Source organism: Emys orbicularis, chromosome 23, assembly GCF_028017835.1.
Source record: "Emys orbicularis isolate rEmyOrb1 chromosome 23, rEmyOrb1.hap1, whole genome shotgun sequence".
NCBI lineage: Eukaryota > Metazoa > Chordata > Testudines > Emydidae > Emys > Emys orbicularis.
In genome coordinates this window covers 5,140,717-5,159,965 of record NC_088705.1, presented here as the reverse complement: position 1 = coordinate 5,159,965, position 19,249 = coordinate 5,140,717, and the positions used below count along the sequence as shown (strand labels likewise).

The window sequence follows — 19,249 nt, the reverse complement described above, 5'->3', positions numbered from 1 at the left end:
ACAATCAGAATACACTGAATATGTCTAGAGAAAAGCAGAACTGGGGTAAATGAGGTCAGGAAAGTCTTGGAAAAGCCTGGGAGCTGAAAATTAAGAGGAAAGCAGATTAGCAAATCCTCTAGGACTTGAATGGTGATTGTGTGAATTTAAACTATGCCAACATGGATAGAGACAAAAATCGTTCTTCAGCTAGGGAATTTTTAAGCATTTCAAAGTTAAAACTTTTGTCCCTTCTATATTCATAGATTATAAAGCCAGAAGGGACCACTGTGATCATCTAGTCTGACCTCCTGTTTAACACAGGCCATGGGACTTCCCTGAATTAATTCCTGTTTGAACTAGAGAAGGTCTGTTAGAAAAAAAACATCCAATCCTGACTGTAAAATTGCCAGCGATGGATATAGAAAGCCAAAATCAGATTTCTTAAAACCAAGCCTGGAATACCACAACTGAACTACAAATAAGAGAATCCCCTGAATGTTCAAAATACCTGTAATAAATCTAGATTATTGGAGCAAATTTTAGTTCTCAGGAAAATGCGTGGTTGGTGTTAAGGCCAGGACATGAAGACGGAAAGGAAAGTGTTTTTCCCCTACTGCTCTGCTAATTAGCTCATCCCTGCCCTGCGATACCTCAACTGTTACTGTGCCTCTTGCAAACAGACTCCCCAATCACGCCAAACTGTTTCAGACATGATGGCATACGCATAGGTTCGGGAACTAGGGGTGCTCCCACACCCCCTGGCTTGAAGTGGTTTCCATTATATACAGGATTTGCAGTTTGGTTCAATGACTCTCAGCACCCCCACTATACAAATTGTTCCAGCGCCCCGGGCAGAAGGTGGGGGAAAGGAAGGGCCCGCTGCTGAGGAATGTTGTCCCTTCACTATCTGCCAGCGTACAGCACGCATTTGTCACCCTCTCGGGCAACTCTCAAGCTTCTTCTGTTTCCTTTTCAATCCGTGTAGCTTGTTTTTTGCCTCCTGGTGGGCAGGAATGCCAGTGAGGAGGGACAATGGTGCTTTCTGGCTCCTGCTCTTTGTTTTGGGCCTGGTGCCCATTATGATTAATTATGCTTTCAATCCATGGGCATTAGGGTCCCCAAGGAGCTTTTGGGGACAAGCACGTCTATATTCACAAATAATCGTTTGTTGAATTATTTTGGCTGGTTTTGTTTTAAATCCAACAATTCTCTTGTTATCATTTGTAAACTGGAATGCGGCCCACTGCAATCCAATTTAGCCCAAACCCATACAACCCCATTAAGGTAGCGATATTAGAAAGGGGTTGAGGTGCAGTAGAGCTTAGGGACTATCAGAAAGTAAGAGACACCAGGACAACACATTTAGGACAGGACAGCCACTTGTGTCTCATTGGGTGTTCGAATGCTCTAAGCTGGTTACCATGGCAGAATCAATACAGCAGATGTTATCATCACTGGCTCCTCTAGAAGCATGAGGAGCACATTTTCATATCAGAATCCCAGGGGCTGGTACGGCATCACCCTGCACCTTCTGCAATCATTTCAACATAAAACACGACTGCAGCAGAATAGTCGTGGTTTATACTGCCTTTGAACTGGTGTTAATGACTGCACAAGGTGCTGGACAATTGAGAACCAGACCCCTAGCATCAAAGTTATGGACGAACGAATGGGTTGGAAACCAAGCTAAAGAACAGAAAATAGTCTGCAACCAATACACGAGAACACAGATGCAGGAGATGAAATGAACAGTAGGGAGGTCTGTACTCGTTCACTGTATTTTATGTTGCACCACAGCTAGAAAAATAACACGCATTTATTTTCTAATGTATGATTCCCACCTGTCATCCCAAAATATTTTATTTCCTTTATATGGCAGTGGATCAGAATATAAAGCAGGAAGAAGCCTGGTCTGATTACCACATGGAGGAGTGGTTGAAAAACAAGAATGCCATTTTGCAAAATATGTTGCCGTTTTGGAAACACACTTCTTTCTGTATCTGAATCAAACCAAGAGATTGCAAAAATTCAGAGTTAGCTCACTCGCCAAGAACCCACTACAAATCCGGCAGGCTAAGGAACTGAGCCTGGGGTCACCTCAGCTAAATGCCCTAACCAACTGTCTATTCTGGGGTGGGTCTCTCTCTCTCTCTCAACCCCTCTTTCCCCTGACCCCACAAAAATTTAATCCCGGCCCGGAGAAAGTTTTGTTGAAACCAACGCACTTCCATAATAAGTTTTGGTTTTGACAAATTGGCATTTTCCAAAAGAAAAAAAAATATTGTTGAAAAATTCCTGATCAGCTTTAATCCCATGCTGTTGCTGTGTCCTTGTGCGGTTTCCCTTTGGGCCCACTAGCCAAACCCAGCACTTGTAAGAAATGCTAACAATCAACCAATCGCAGCTGTCCTAGCCAAGGATGGGCCACCGTTGGCTGGCAGGTGCCACAGAGCCACCAGATTTGTGGCCCATCCTGCCATCACCTTTTTACATCTACACAAGACTCCACATATTTTTCAGCAAGCTAGACCTAAATTCTAAGCAAAGTTCCGGTCCTAAGCAAGGCCCCTGGATTCTGCAGCACTCTGGTGTGGCAGATGGGAAATGTTTCAGATTCATTTAATTACAGCTTTTAATGAATTAAACAGAAAAAAAGAATAATGCAATGGAGCACAGCAACCCCCACGTTAACATTTCTATATTTCATTAAATTTAATTAATGATATCCCCATGTTTTCTGCAGGGCAGCAGATTTCTCACAGCCATACACGCGGCTACTGTTGAAGCTGGAGGTTTTGGCAGCTGTGAAGGAGACAGTTGGGTCTTTTGGCATGTGGGGACGGAAGAGAGGCAGTCACATTATGTGTGAGAAGCACACACAAGCTGAATGCGTGTGCTTAAATTCACCACTGATCATTTTGTTTAATGTGACATTTACCATTAGCATCTTTAGACTTCAGGGTTAATGCCCCCTTGGGACAAAGGGGCCATTTGAACCGATTATCTCAGGGTATCGGCACTGTGAGACACCACCGTGTCAGTTCCCAGGCTTTTTTCCTCTACAAATTCTTCTCTATGGTCACAAGGGTAAGAACCCTTTTTTAAATGAAAACTTAGATCCTGGAGCAGACCCCACACCAAAGTGTGTGTGTGTGGGGGGGGGGGCGAATTTAGAGGCACTGTGGGGTACACTGGGATCAGGACTATATTCATATGGAGGAATGACTTCTCCCACCACTAGAATGCAGCCATTGATAGAGTGGAACATGGGTACTGTTTAACAGTACAAATCAACAGCACCCTAATAGTGTAATACAGGAGGGAGGAAGAACATTGGATCCGCTGGAAACTCAGGAGAAATTTCGAGGAGCGGAATTGGCATTGTCCAAATGTGGAAGTTGACCACGAAATTAGCACACACCACCCCCAAAATGCTAATGAAAATGTTATGGGATCTTTAATGACCACAGGTAGGCAGAAGCTTGGACTGCATACCTCAATCAAAAGAAAGCACCTACAGCAGGAGAATCCAGGCAGTTATACCATGCTCCTCATGCTAGTAGTATGCACATTCTCCTCTTTTGGAAAAAAAAAAAAAAGGAAAGGGACAGACAGTCAGTCATGTCAGGCCAAATACTGACTCCCAGTGCCATCTGCTGAATCACTACAACTACTTCCATCAACATCATGGGATTTCCCTCAGAGATCCCCCTTCCAAGCATTGAGCCGGGCACGACCCTGCTTAGCTTGTAAGATACAAAGAGATCACGGCCTAGGGGTGGCAATGCCGCAGCTCTCCCAGGTCACCCAGATGCAGCATAGTAAACAAAAGAGCAGAGCCGGCGGGCAAATAAAAGCGTTTGTCATTTTTAGCACGAAAGCCAAGACATGTTAAACAAAGCAGATAATTATGAAATGACGACCCCTAGAATAAAGGACATGAAACGTATGCCATAACGGCAGTGCTGCCTGCCTCAAATATCGACAAGACAACGGACAACGCTCAGAAATCCTCCCCAAACGCATCGCCAGACTCGTCCATTTCACCCTCACCCCTAACAATTCTACATTTAACAATCAAACACTTTGTCCATACTATGGGAACAGCCATGGGTACTGGGATGGCTCCCCAATATGCCAACCTCTTCATAGGCAAGCTTGATAAAGACTTTCTGGGAAAACACACCACAAAATGATATACCTAAGATACATTAATGATATTTTCATTCCCAGGACAGACAACCTAAACTCCCTCAGATTTCCACCAGAACTTCAACTACCACCATCCAACCATCAACCTCTCTCCAGAACATCCCCACACCAGCATCAACTTCTTGGACACCACAATCAGCTTAAGCAATGAAACACTACAAAGAACTATATACAAGTATCCCACAGATCACCACACCTACCTCCACAGATCCAGTAACTGCTCCAGACACACCAAGAAATCTGTTAACAGCCAGGCCCTCAGATACTATAGAATATGCTCCAAGGAGAAAGTCCAGGATACACATCTTAACACACTCAAAACCACCTTCACCAAATAAGGACACTCCACCAGAGCAGCAGATCACATCATGGAATGGGACACCCAAATATCCTGGGAGAACCTGCTTCAATACAGAAAAAAACTAAAAAAGCCCCTAGTTGTCACCTACAATCCCACACTAGAACCCATATGAGGTATCATCAAATAATTACAATCCAGACTTGATGGGGACCACACCCTGAAGGAAATCTTCCCTGAATTGCCTCTTCTGGCCTTCAAGCAACCCCAACCTGGCCAAGCTCATTGTCAGAAGCAAGCTCCCCATGAACCAGGACACACCAACTCAAAGCGGCACCAGACCCTGCCATAGCAACAGACGCAAAACCTGCAGACAAATCTCCACTGCTACAATGATCAACACCCCTCCCACAAGACACCTTTCAAGATCCATGGGTCCCAAACATGCCTATCACAACATGCAGTGTACCTCATCCAATGCCCCAAGAACACACTATGGGATCTATGTGGGTGAAACCAAACAATCACTACACTCTTGAATGAACTCACATAGAAAAACGTCCCATCAGCCACTGGTAAAAACTATTCACAAAGTCATCCATTGTTGTCCTCCAAGGAAACCTGAACAATGCCTCAAAAGACAGCCCTGGGATCTTAAATTCATAGATCTGCTGGACACTAAAAAACAGACTTAACAGGAACGCTGGTTTCGTGGCCCATTACAATTTGTAACATGATACAGCCTACTTAGCCTCTATTGCACTGTCCACTTCATTTTAAAAGGTCTCCTATAGCCTGTGTGAACCTCTTATGCTTAACAATCTGTCCTAACTTGTATTTAGCGTGGACACTCCGATTACCTTCTCCAGACCTGAGGAAGAGCTCTATGAAGCTCGAAAGCTTGTCCCTTCCACAACAGAAGCTGGTCCAATGAAAAATATTGCCTCACCTACCTGTTGTCTCGTGAAATGTAGTAACAGTCACCTGAATAGGGTGACCAGACGAGGGGAAGAAACTATCGGGACAAATGGGGGGCGGTGCCCGCCGGCAGAGAGAAAAAAAACAAAAAAACCCACAGTGCTGCTGGCGGATATCAGGACAAAATGCGTCCTGACCGAAGATCAGTCGGGACGCGGGGCAGACACCGAAATATCAGGACGGTACTGATTTTATCGGGACGTCTGGTCACCCTACACCTGAATGAGCTGAATGCACAAAAGTCCGGAAAGACATTGCATATAGCTCCTTAAAGTTTTACACCCAGGCTGATACTAAGTAGCTCAAAGAACTATTTAGAGCCTAATCAATCATTTAAAGCACTAAGAGCTATTCCTCCAACTGCAGGTCATTTGTTTTTGACTAGATTCCACTAATTCTTTAAGGGATTCCACCATCAGGCAAATGAAATGACATCAACCTTCCAAAAACAGAGATCAAGACAGCTGAATTGTTATTCTTCCCCACACCAGCAAAATGAGATCTTACCTGTAGCTTGCAGTAACTCAGGCCATATCTACGCTACCACTTGTGTCGCTCAGGGGTGTGAAAATGAGTGGAAAAAACCACACCCCTGAGCGACATAAGTTTCGCCGGCATAAGTGGTCGTGTGCACAGCGCTATGTTAGCAGGAGAGCTGATGTCTCCATCAGCTGGAGAGCAGAAAATAGCACCCAGGAGTCCCAGTTCAGATTTAGTTAAAGAGATAGGGGAAGAGGGGGCTAGAACCTTTTATTTTATCATCTAAATATGCACGTCTAGGTCTACAAACAAGCACTGTGAAGAATGAGATATTTGTACATGCGAAAGAGGAGGGTATTTATTAAGGAGGAAAACAGTAGCATTTACTTGGGGCTGTTTCTCTCTGTATTTAAACGCTTCTAATTTCTTAAAATAAGCAGTGTTCTTCTAGACATAATTGTTTCTTTTCAATCAGGCACTTAGTGTTTGCAGCTATCAAATTTGTCGCAGCTGTAATCAAACACGATGTCTCAGAAAAGGAAATCTTGACCTACTGTTAAATCCTGTTGCATTATGGACTAGTGCCTCTGTAGCCAAGGACCCCAGTGTTTGTAATGGTATGGTACATGCCCTAGGCTTGGTGGCTGACCAGACTTCACTTCCATGAAGACCTTGCCTTCACTTAACATGGCTGAAGATGCATATAATATTCCTAGAAAGATTTAGACATTTTCTTCTATTAAGAGCAGTATGTGCTTTTTGCCCAATAGGGCAAGTCTGGAAGCAATCGTCCTCAACAAATTCTAATGCGTAGGACTACAGCGTTGTATCTTCTAAGTATGTGTCACCAGAGGGAGGAAAGTGGGTCTTGCAGCTAAGGCATTTGCTTGGCACTTAAAACTCAATTTCAATTCCCCTATCTGCCACAAACTCCTTGGGTCTTTTAATGTCTGTGTCCCTCAGTTCCCTACCTATAAAATGGGAATACACAATTTTTCCATTCTCTATTTAGATTGCAAGCTCTTTGGAGAAGATATTGTCTCTTACTATATGTATGTACAGCACAATGGGGCACTGATCCCATTCGGAGCCTCCCAATAATAATACAATGCTACTCAAAAATGGGAGCATTGGAAAGTAAATTGGAAAGCATTGCAAAGTGAAGTAAATTCTAGCTAAGTGGAGGTGCAAATATGAGCATGGAGGATGCAGAAGTGAAGTGACATGCCCAAGGTCACAGGACTAGCTTGTGGCAGAGCCAGGAGCGGAACCCAGGGCTGCTGACTCCTGTTCCTGAGATTTAAATATTTGACCACAATGCCTCTAAAAAGCTTACAGTCGTGAGAGATTTCCAGCCCATTCATGCAGAACAAAGGAACTGGAAAATGTAAGTGCCAAGTACAGCACCTGAACTTCAACATACATACCTCAACCAAAACCCCAAACTCAAATCTTGAGCCCACTCTTTTGCTCAACACCCTCAACTCCCATCGATTTCAGTTTTGGGCACTCAGCACTTTGCAGTATTGGAACCTTTTACAAAGTTGTCCAATCACTACTAGCTATTAAAGAATTTTCACCTTCCTACAGAATTGTTAACACACATGTCTAGATAGACAGTTTTATGTACGATACTCGGCACCTGACAGCTTAGTTAGCATTTGCTAAGCATTTTGAAAGCCTCAGACAGAAGGCACTATTCAGAACTGCAAAGGACTATTAAAGTTTTATTAAGCTCAGCTCAGTGTTTTATAGCACTGCTTTTGTCTTTATTCATGTATGATGAAGAGCGAGCGTTCATAGCATTCTGTTAAGTCCCTCGACTGTTCTTCATGCCCTTAAAATTAATGACAACGCAGCCAAGAGGTAGCTGTTTATAAATTATAATGCAGTTTCATCTTACACCCACATTAATACACTTAAAAACAAAACACCATCCACTCATGATGAACTGTTGGTATTATTGAGGACAGGATGTGGAATTCCTACCGATTTTCCCCTTACGGTTAAAGACTCGCCCAATTTATTTTAAATAACACCTTACTATGTAGTTATCAGGTATGCTGTAGCACTGATTATAATCAATTTCATATTGTAGATACTATAATAGTAGCACATGCCACCCCAAGAGTGTGTCCTAACATTAGTTTAGCATCTGTCTTTCAGATGAGACATCAAACCGAAGCTCTAACCACTTGTGGTCTTCAAAGATCCCATGGCATTTTTCACAAGAGTAGGAAGATAAACCTGGCCAAATCCTAACTTGGATTATTTATAAATGTGCCTCCATAATTCTCCCTGCAGTTACAATGAGATGCAGTGGTTGTCACATCCAATCCTAACCCATTGCGTTGCTGTGTGTGGTTAAGCATCTAACACGTTACACCTCTTATTGAAGAGCACAAAGAAACAGGAGTTCTGGGTTCTGTTCCAGGGATTTGCACTGTGCTTCCTAGCACAGTGTAAAAGGGGATAATATCTAGTCCTGGGGGTAAGAGAGAGGTTCATATAGTGTCTAAACATTTTTGCAGACTTTAAGTAAACATGCATTACTTCTATTATTACTTGTATTCTTTTATTATGATGTGATGAGCATGCTTAACTGGAGTATAGCAAGTATTCTATTTGATCTGCTTCGTACCTACATTGTCCTAGTATCGGAGTGCTTCACAAACATTAATTAATTTATCTTCACAACACACCTGTAAGGGAGGGAAATATTACCGGCCCTATTTTACAGATGGGAAACTGGGAGCAGAGACGCTGAATAATTTACCCAAGATCACAGAGAATGTTTGCGTCAGCACTGGGAGCTGAAGCCAGATCTGCAATCCCAATCTAGCACTTTAGCCAAACGAGCAGCCAGCCTTGCTAGCATCATTTTTAGTAGCAATTATTTGCACAGTGCCAACAGTGTGCAGTGGAAGTTATGGGTGATCAGCAGCTCTGAAAAACCAGGCCTACAGCAGTTATTATTATGGCTAATCCCATTAAATTTAACAGACAAAAGAAGCAGGATGCCTGTTAATAACCGTGTGTGAGATTCTGCTCTACATATTGACTGGTAAAGTGAAAGCTATAGCAGATGTCAGTTTTGTCCTTGCATGGACCACCGTGTGTTTGGAAAGTTTTAAATTTCAGAATAAACTTCCTTTCTTCCAGTTTCAGTGCATTAGTTTGCATAACGTTCCAAAATATGAGTCTTTACAGGAGACACAAAAGGAGTTTGGCATAGAGCAGGAGTTGTCAATAGGTGGACCATGGGCCAAATCCGGATCGCCAGACACTTTTGAACAGACCCTGAAATCTTTTAATTTACTTATTATCATCATTATTGTTATTCTTTTTTACTATTTTTTTTCCAGAGTCTGGACCTTGATTATTCATTGACCAAGAAATTTGGGCCTTGACAAAAAATAATTGACTACCCCTGGCGTAGAGTACATCCAAAATTGGTGCACCGGGCTGCATACAAAAGAAAGCTAATGCACGTTCAGCTCATCTTCACAACCAGATGTTGAAAATCCTTTTGGACCAACAGTAGTAGCAGTCAGTACTGTACAGCACCAGACAAAACAACTATGCACTGTCCGCACAGTACTAAATCTTGTCCGAAAGTGTGCAGAATAGAATTTAGTTTATATTTTACACATGCATGTACGCACGCACAAACGCACATGGGGAACCTTTCACTGCATCTGCCTAAGCTATACTTGTGCTGCGGCAGAAAGGTGGCTTAGTCTCCAGGGAGGACAATGTTTCTACTTTTCACCAGCTCTACATTCACCCAGCTAAAAAATAGAGAGACAGTGCAAAAGAGCTTTTCCTTGCACTTTACGGTGCTTAAAACAATATATCCAGCATTAAAAACACCAGAACTACAAAAAAAGGGGAGAGACTAGGAAACAAAAAGAAACAAGGAAGAATGGAAATGGATGAAAAATAGGTGAGACAAGGACCTGAGATGCAAAGCAAAAGGAAAGAAGACAGATGAAGATGGGAAGGGAGAAAAGAGGAAAAAACAGAGACATAGCAATTAGGCAGGTGAAAGTAAAGAAGATTGAAAAGCATGAGCTGAGGGGGGGAAATGTGCCATGATCTAGCATAAGAACATAAGAAAGGCCGTACTGGGTCAGACCAAAGGTCCATCTAGCCCCGTATCTGTCTACCGACAGTGGCCAATGCCAGGTGCCCCAGAGGGAGTGAACCTAACAGGCAATGATCAAGTGATCTCTCTCCTGCCATCCATCTCCATCCTCTGACGAACAGAGGCTAGGGACACCATTCTTACCCATCCTGGCTAATAGCCATTTATGGACTTAGCCACCATGAATTTATCCAGTCCCCTTTTAAACTGTATGGAAGTCAGGTATTTATCCAGTCCCCTTTTATAGCAGTATGGAAGTCAGGTATTCCTGAATTCCAATCCCACTCTCACACCAAATTTAGCTGTGGCTTTGAGCAAGTGACAAACTCTCAGCACCTCACATTCCCTATCTATCATTAAATCATTTCTAAAATGAGCTATTGTACAGATTAGCAAATGTATGTTTTTAAAGCGGAAGACCTGATCGGCCAGTTTCTGCCATCTTTACTCACATGTAGTGCCCTTGAGTTCAATGTAAATACGACTCAGTAAGAGTCAGCGTGGCAGAATTTGGCCCTATAGAAATATTATTTTGATATAGAGGGTAATAAAATGATTTTACACATACAAATATGAAATATCTATTGTTTTCTAGCACAAATACCATGATAACTAGATAAATAAAACATATCTTATGTTAGACAACACTGTTTGTACAGCACCTAATACAATGGGGCCCAACCTGATGTGACCTTTAGGTGTAACTACACTATATATGTTAAGTAATATCCAAAGCTGGATACAATGACCTCATTCACCCATTTTCCAAGGGAACAAGGCAGAATAGAGACTAAAGTACCAAGAGTACACTTTATCTATCCTTTTTGATGCATCCATCTTTGCACTTGCTCTTCCAATAAAAATTAATTTCCCGCTTTCAATAATAAAATTGCTGAGAAGTGTTTTGTTCCAATGTTAACATTCTGCTTAGGTTTTTTTTTTTTTTTTTTTTTTGCATTTCCCAGAGATTGTTTAAAAAGAGGGGGAGGATACCAAACATGCTTTGATAGCAGATCATAAAGGAGCCATTTACAGCAAGGACTCTCATTTCTGTCTTTAAACACACATTGTCACACCACAAGCTATTCAGTGAGTCGTAGATTATGAATGGACTGAAACAGAACAACAGCAACAACATATTCCCTTTCATCAGAAACATAGTTATCTCCTTCTTTACTCTGAACTAACAATGAGTAGCTCACTTTGAGAAAGGTGTATAGCTGAAGTGTTAGTGGGTGTTCCTCCCTTACCTCTCAGGATTAAGTTTTAATTAAAACAGGAGTTCTCTTTCTCGTTTGGTGGCACAGGCTGAGTTTTGAGTGGTTTATTTTTCTTCCCTCGGGAGATAAACTCAGTCACTCATTTTGGATCTTTGCTATCTCAGCAGCTGCTCATAGGCGTCTGCATTTGATTTTTTAAAAGCACCATCAATTATTTCAGGTTTTGCTTTGAGAAAGAAAACCTTTTTTTAAAAAAATTTCTATTAACAACATTAGCTTTATCTCAAATTGTTCTGCATCACAGAACTATAGAACATTATAGAAGAGGGGGGAAAAAACAATGTTAACCTATCTAGTCCCTGATTCAGCAAAGCATGTTCTAACCTCAGTAGAGCCACTGACTAATTATATTCTCCCCCACTCAGCACGACCTGAAAAAACTATTGTCCTACCCCTGGTGTTTATATCTTTGAAATATACATCAGCGTAGGCCAGAATTTTCAGAAGTGCTCAGGACTCAACGTTGAGGCCAGTTTTTCACGGGAGTTCTGCACCCATCGAAAGCACCAAAACTTGCAGCCAAAGAGCTCAGCGCATTGGATGCTGAGCTCTCTTGTAAATTTGGCTACAAATGTGGGTACTGAGCGCTTGGAAATCTGTCCCTTCCACCCCCAGTTTAGCCAAGCTATACATACCTATATAAACTTCAGGCAATACCTACACTCAAGCAGTATAGCTTAGACCTAAGCTACGTGTCAGATCTCATGGAGCCAGGAAATCTCTGGCTCCATGCCCAAGCATCAGACAGCAAATCTATGTTACAGCTCACTCACAAAGCAAACAATGATCTCTTCTAGTGGCTCATACTCGCTTCTCTCTATACAGCCATGGCCTGGAGCCGGCCCTGCGGGCTGGTAGCAGGGAGGCAGACCCAATCAGGAACTATTGATCCCAGTCTCCATGAACTTTAGGGTGTCTGGATAAAAATACTGCCTGGATCCTGAACACCCCTGGCTTGGGGTTTAATTATTACAAAACAAAAACCCAGCTCATGAGATTTTGCCAAGCCCAAACCCCTACGTTGTATAGTGCCTCTAGTGGGGCTATAATGGGAGAGGAGGGAATTTCCCCTGTGCCGGGGCAGAGTAGGGAAAATCAATTGGCTCTACCATGTCCTCCTCATAGTCATTAGCCTAGGGCACATGCTTGGCACAATGGCAGCAGAAGGCAGACTGGGGGTAAGTCCCCAAAGCAGTGCTCCCAACAGGCTTCTGACCTGCAGAGCAGCTCCGTGCTAAGGATGCTATAAGAGAAGCAGTGCAGGACCGCTCTAAGCTTACGTCAGGGGCTGCCTTCGCCCCCAGAAGCCAAGAGGCGCGCAGGTGGCATGAAGCCTCCTTTGCACCAGCTGCTCCTGGGCTGCCCCTCCGAGGAGTGGCACAGAATCCAGTCCAGACTATTTAATTGCCGTTGCTTGAGGAACTGAAGAGCTGTGAGCAATGCGGGAATCTGAGAGCCAGGCACCGGAACCTCCAGCTGTCACACACCACTCTTACTCTGTTTCACCTGCAGGTCTGTGAAGGAACACTGCCACCCAGTGGCCAGGTGAGTTCCACACATCCCTCATGTTCCCTTCCAAGCCCCAGGCCTTTCTTTCCAATTTCTAAGCCAGAAACGTGAGCAGCCTTAATCCCAGCCAGGATGGGACAGGCAGTCAACACTGCAGCTCAAACATGCAGAGGCATGAGCGCGTATGGACTAAGACCTTGACACGGCAAAATAACATCCACTCATTGCCCCAGGATTGTTCTTGGGTTGTTTTCTTTCTTCACTGAAAAAACAACCCCAAAACCCTGTCTGGAAGGTAACTATCTCAATGTAAAACCCTAATGGAGACAAAACATAGGCAGCTTTTGCCTTCATCTATCTAGACAAGCTCAACATTATCCCTCTCACCTGGGATTTCAGCAGTGAGGGCATCGCCCTAGAGTCTGAAGTAGCGTCTGAGCAGAAATGTGGTCCTACTCTTATTATGTAGCAGTAACCCGAGCAAGACTCAGCTGTTTTATTGAAAAGGCAAAATTCTGCTGTAAACCTAGTTCCCTTTCAAAATGTGCAACGGGACAGTGTGTGCCTGTATATTCAAAACTTTTTTTTTTCCAAATGGCTGATTAGGATCTTTACCCAACTTTCCAAAACCATTGCAATTCCTCATGCTTCTCTCTATCAGACGCGGGACAGAAAACGCTTTGGAGATTATCTAGTCCACCTATCTACCATTAAATATGGAAAATGTTGACATTGTAATATAAATAATAGACGCCCTTAAATACTTCAACATTGCTGAAAACATGGGGGGAATTTAAAATTTGGGGTTGTTGTACAGTTAACCCCATGTAATCCTCACAAGTCCCTAGCACAGAGTAAAGGGTGCTGATCCCTGGGTATTTTTTATATCTATGTCATTGATTAGATGATTTTAAAAATTAATTTAAAAAAATCACACAAGGCTATGTAATAGTCTCCCAAGAACTTATCAGCTGCGGTGGAGAGGCAGGCAGCTAGGAACTGCCAGATGCAAAATGGCCACTTTAGGGCTTCAGTTGCACGTCTCTGCTAAAATTATTAAGCCTGCCCCCAAAAGGCTTGCGGGGGGGGGGTGTTAATAAAAGAGACCAAACTGCATTGCAGGGAATCGGTACAGTACAGACCAGACAGTAACCTAAAAAAGCAATCCCGGACTGCAATGCTTTGGGGTTGGGCCAGGTATGGTACTAATCTCTTATTTCCAGCGAGATGTACTGGATGGGACCGGATAGGGGTTTTTCCCTTTTCCTTCTATTCTCTCTCTCTGAGTCCACGAAAATAAAAGCTATTGAAAAAGCTGTTGGCTTGTATGTTTCACCTTTTTGTGTTGAACTCCTCACATTTTCCTCCTTGAAATATAGACATCAAAACAAGCATCCTCATAACTGAAATAATCCTTGGGAGTGGATGACTCAGGAACGGATGACGCAGCTTTTAAAGGAAAGTGTGTGTGGCGGGTGGGAGTGTTTCATGTTTCATACACCTACAGAGCGCACTGTTGTCATAAAACAACTGGGGCTAATACGCTCAGCTGGTGGCAAATACAAGATATGTTTTGTATCACTGAAGGCTGTATAATGTATTTAAATGTTACGCCAGACCCACTCTGATAATAAAAGCATTGCAGTCGAAACACGCTACTTTACAATGCTGGTCATATATTTTTTTTTTTGGGTAATTCCATGATTATTATTAATGATAAAATAATTCATATCCAGCATTCAGAATAACTGGAATGAGGATTGCAAACCTGAAACCATTGGGATAAACAACATGCCTGGTATATGTAATGAATTCAGTCGTTGCATAAGGCAGCAAATGGAGAATTCATGCAGAAGCCAAACAGCAGCGAGAGTGAGCAATGCATTTCATATGGAGTTGAGCCCATAGTGAAATACCTGCTTAAAACTAAAACGCCCACAGCTCAATCCCAGAAAAGCTCTTGTATGGTGATGTTGTTGCCTGGTGAGTCAACAAACAACAATACTAAAAGAGTTTGAAGGCAGCTGAATTGTAGCCTTGCTGCAATTTTTGAATACGTTTAAGGTCAACTGGAAGACATTCCCAGCAGTTCAGAGCAAAATGCAAGTTCCAAGGCCAGAAATTTGGCTTTTCCTGAACTCCAAATTTGTTTGGGGGCAGAGCTGCAACCACTGAAAGAAAGAATGCTCTTGTGGGTGAGCGACTTGCCCAGGACTCAGGAGATGTGAGTTTAATTCCCAGCTCTGCCACAGAATTTCTCTGTGACCTTGGGCAAACAGTTTTCAAAGCCATCCTGGGGAACCGGACACCCAATTCTCATTCATTTTAATGGGCCTAAGTTTCAAAACTGTGTCCCTAAGCAATTCAAAGTGCAGACTGGACGGGGAGATTTGTGTTTCCAGTTGCCAATACTACAAAGACCTCAATTAGGAAAATGTTTCTAATTTTAATTAGAAACAGAAGTTAAAATTAAACTTGCATAATGTGAATATCATTCACTGGTCCCGCTGGATTTATCAGCAGAGGGGAGTGGATCCATTCGTGGGGTTCCCCCCATACACACGTAAAATTAAAACAATGTATATGCAATGGGAACATTATGGTTATGAAAGGCAGTGTGACAATAATGGTATCTAGAGACAGGCATTAGTGTGTGCTGCCCATACATAAATGCACCAATGCACCTCAATCTTGATCTGCTGCACCAGACACTATCCAGCGCTGGGCTCCTCACACACAGCTCTACTAATGGATATCAGTCCCACCTACACCCCCACTCCCTTTCCCACTCTATTCCTATCTCTTGGCCTCACGGACCTCTCCTGATGCCCTTCAATCATAAAAATGGCCATACTGGGTCAGACTACTGGTCCATCTAGCCCAGTATCCTGTCTTCCGATAGCGGCCAATGCCAGGGGCCCCAGAGGGAATGAACAGAACAGGCCAATTTATCAATTGATCCATCCCATCATCCAGCCTCAGTTTCCAGCAGTCAGAGATTTAGGGACACTCAGAGCACGGGGTTGCATCCCTGACCATCTTGGCAAATAGCCACTGATGGGCCTATCTTCCATTAGTTCATCTAATTCCTTTGGAACCCAGTTAAACTTTTGGTCTTCGAACATCCCCTGACAAGAAGTTCCGCAGGTTGACTGTGTGTTATGTGAAGAAATACTTCCTTTTGTTTGTTTTAAATCTGCTGCCTATTAATTTCATTGGATGACCCCGGTTCCTGTATTGTGTGAAGGGATAAAACACACCTTCTTATTCATTTTCTCCACACCATTCCGGATTTTATTCATCCTCAGCCTACTCTTCCAAGTCACGGTCCCTCAGCCCGCTCAGCCCCCTAAGGCAGGAAGCCTCAATCTCCCAGGAGCAGAGATGGCCAGATGTATCAAACTGCATAGCAGTTTTGCAACGTGCACCAACACAGACTTAGAGCGAGACCCTACAACTCACTTTTTCTTGCCGCCTGAGCCAAGATCTGAATCCAGGCCTCCAGAGGCGAAAAGCCCTGAGGGGTTTTCAATTAGCCCCAGTGTCCCTCCTGCCCCATATCCCCCTGAAATTTCATATTTCTGATTAATTCAATGACTATGAAAACCAGTTTGGCTAAAAATAAAACCTCCTTGCCTCCAGTCAAACATCCCTCAAATAATTTCAAATATATGTAGGTGCAAACCAATCCTGGATCAAGCTTATCTACTATATCAAAGGAATATTAAACTAATGATCAGGAAGAAAGGTATCAGAAGACAAAAGACAAAGAGGGGAAAGCTGTATAAAAATGGAAATTATATAAATTTGATCCCATTTAAGTGGCCAGCTAAACCTTAAAATAAAAACCTATTATTAGCTCTCAATCCCGAGTAACGTTCAAACATAAGAGGGGGCAGAAAGGTGATCCTCATTCTTCTGACATTCCCAGCATGTTGATTCTCACAGAAAGACTCTGCAAGCAACTCAGGAGATGGGGCTTTGCACAAATGTTTGCAGTAAAAACCATAAGCAAGTGTGACTCACCTCATTCTCGTCTTGCTACAAGTTTGGCGCTAGGGCCGGGTTCATGCGCCGTTTAGCCCAAGTGCACCCACGGGCTAGATTTGAGGGAATCTCAGCAGAGATAGTCTCTCGCATTGAAATTGAAATTTTGTGGTTTTGCACAATTTTGTCCCTGCCAAAAAAAAAAAAAAAAAAAAATCCCTCCCAGATGACAACACTGCTGTCATTCCTGAGGTTTGTTTTAAGATTCTGAGCATGTGCAGAGCTGGTACATCAAGCAAGAAGCCTGGGAGAGGAAGCATGAAGCCCAGAGAGATCGACATGTTTGCACAAACCCCTACGAAGTGAAGCCACTGAGTTTTGCCCAGGCCAGACTTCTACCTACTGTAGAAGAACGGTGAAATTGTCTCATTGAAAGTTTTTTTTGAATATTTTGGGGAAAAGTATCAAAATTTCTAATTCTCAAAGTTCTAAGCAGCTCTTCCCAGAGTTCCTCCAAAACCAACCAGGGACGAGACTAGATGATCTCTCAAGATTCTTTCCAGCCCTACATTTCTATGATTCTATACTGCGTGTTTGTACTGTGCCTAGAACGGTGGCTCTCAACTTTTTTTACTGGTGACCCCTTTCACACAGCAAGCCTCTGAGTGCGACCCCCCTTATAAATTAGAAACACTTTTTAATATATTTAACACCATTATAGATGCTGGAGGCAAAGCAGGGTTTGGGGTGGAGGTTGACAGCTCGCAACCCCCACTCCCCATGTAATAACCTCGCGAGCCCCTGAGGGGTCTCGACCCCCAGCTTGAGAACCCCTGGCCTAGCATAACAGGCCCTTGATCTCAGTTGGAATCTCTATGCATGACTGTAATACACACAATTATGAGTCTTGGAGGAGAATTCTCCCATATCTCCCAGGTCCTGGCAACAGCAACACACACCTCGGTTTTGGTTTTTGTTGTTTTGTGTGTGCGGGGGGAGGGAGTGTCCCTGCACTCCCTCTCTCATAATTCATGTTCTCTCCAAGTGCCACTGTAGCGGCCCCCAATGGAGCTGCTGCAGCTCATTTCCGTTGGGAAACTTTCGTTTGAACAGCAGGCACACAAAGTCGGCTGCTCAAACACTTCCTTTCGGCCCACATGATGGGAGAGCCATGTGACATTTGGAGGCACATAAACCCCTGTAGCTTCCCTGTGTAAATACTCTGGATGGTCTATTTCCAAGGCACATTTCGATTCGTTCTACAGTTGAGTGTCACCTCTATGCTTTGGTACTTTGAGTCATTTGTGCACTGATGGAGGGAGAAAGGTCAACATTGCTTAAAAATGCCACTAAGGAAAAAAGCAGGAGATCAAGCCAGGTAGCATTTTGGGTTAACCCCTTTTCTGAAAAAGGAGGAGATGGGGCAATTGCTGAAGTAACCTTCTTTGGAGCTGCCTGAGTAAGAGGGAGGAAGCCGTAAGAGAAACAGCCAGTGACAATCTGAACACATACATGAGTGAAAACTAAAAACAGAATCCAAAACCAGGAGCATGCAGAATTAGGCCTTGTCCTCAACACGAGTAAAATCATGCTACCTACCACCATCTCTAGTAGATGCTGTTGTTGCTCACTGGGTTCTAGCGTGACTTCTGCAGAGGGACGCAGAATGTCCCCCTCCTCAAGAGGGATGTTAGGGCCACATTCTAAAACGTGGCTAGAAGGCTCATCTACACTGCAAAATCAACTGTGTCAGAACTTATTTGCTACATGAGTGCAACACGGTAGGGTTTTGCACTGAGCTGAACTGTTTTAACTCTGTCCCCAACTGGGCTATGGTCCTACCAATGCCCCAATGCTATAGCAACGCTCAGAATCGCTGTTAAAAATGACTCAGTCCGATCTACACGTCAAGGCTCAGCCACATTTTAACCAGAGATTAGTGTCTAACTGAGATGCCCTAACTTGACTGATTTTTTAGTGCAGAAGGGACCATAAACTAGAGCTCTATATGCACTAAGCAATCTACTGGCTTGTACGGCACGATTAACCTGTGGAACGCAGTGTCACATGGTAGCATTAAGTATACGAGCTTAGCAGAGTTCCAAGAAGAATTCAACCTTTACATGGATCATGAGAACACTCTCAGCTAAATGTGCTTAAAAGCAAGAATGTCCTGAACATTATAACATGACTTAGGCTTTCTTGTGCCTAGATACAGCGACTCACATTATAACCATGCTCTAGCCTTTGTAAAGACCTTTCATTAACACAGTTAATTATTCTCTGGTCCCATCAACAAAGAACCAGTTATAGAGACCCAAGCATTTTTGTAGCTGGACAGACTACCTCCACAATTTTGAATAATACAGAACATTT

At 43.2% G+C, this 19,249-nt stretch overlaps 1 protein-coding gene across 2 annotated transcripts in view; it reads right to left on the bottom strand.

Annotated features, from left to right (window-relative positions):
* CSMD2 (CUB and Sushi multiple domains 2) overlaps window positions 1–19,249 on the bottom strand; it is a 518,793-nt gene that overhangs the window by 450,644 nt on the left and 48,900 nt on the right. The gene's annotated exons all lie outside the window — the stretch shown is intronic.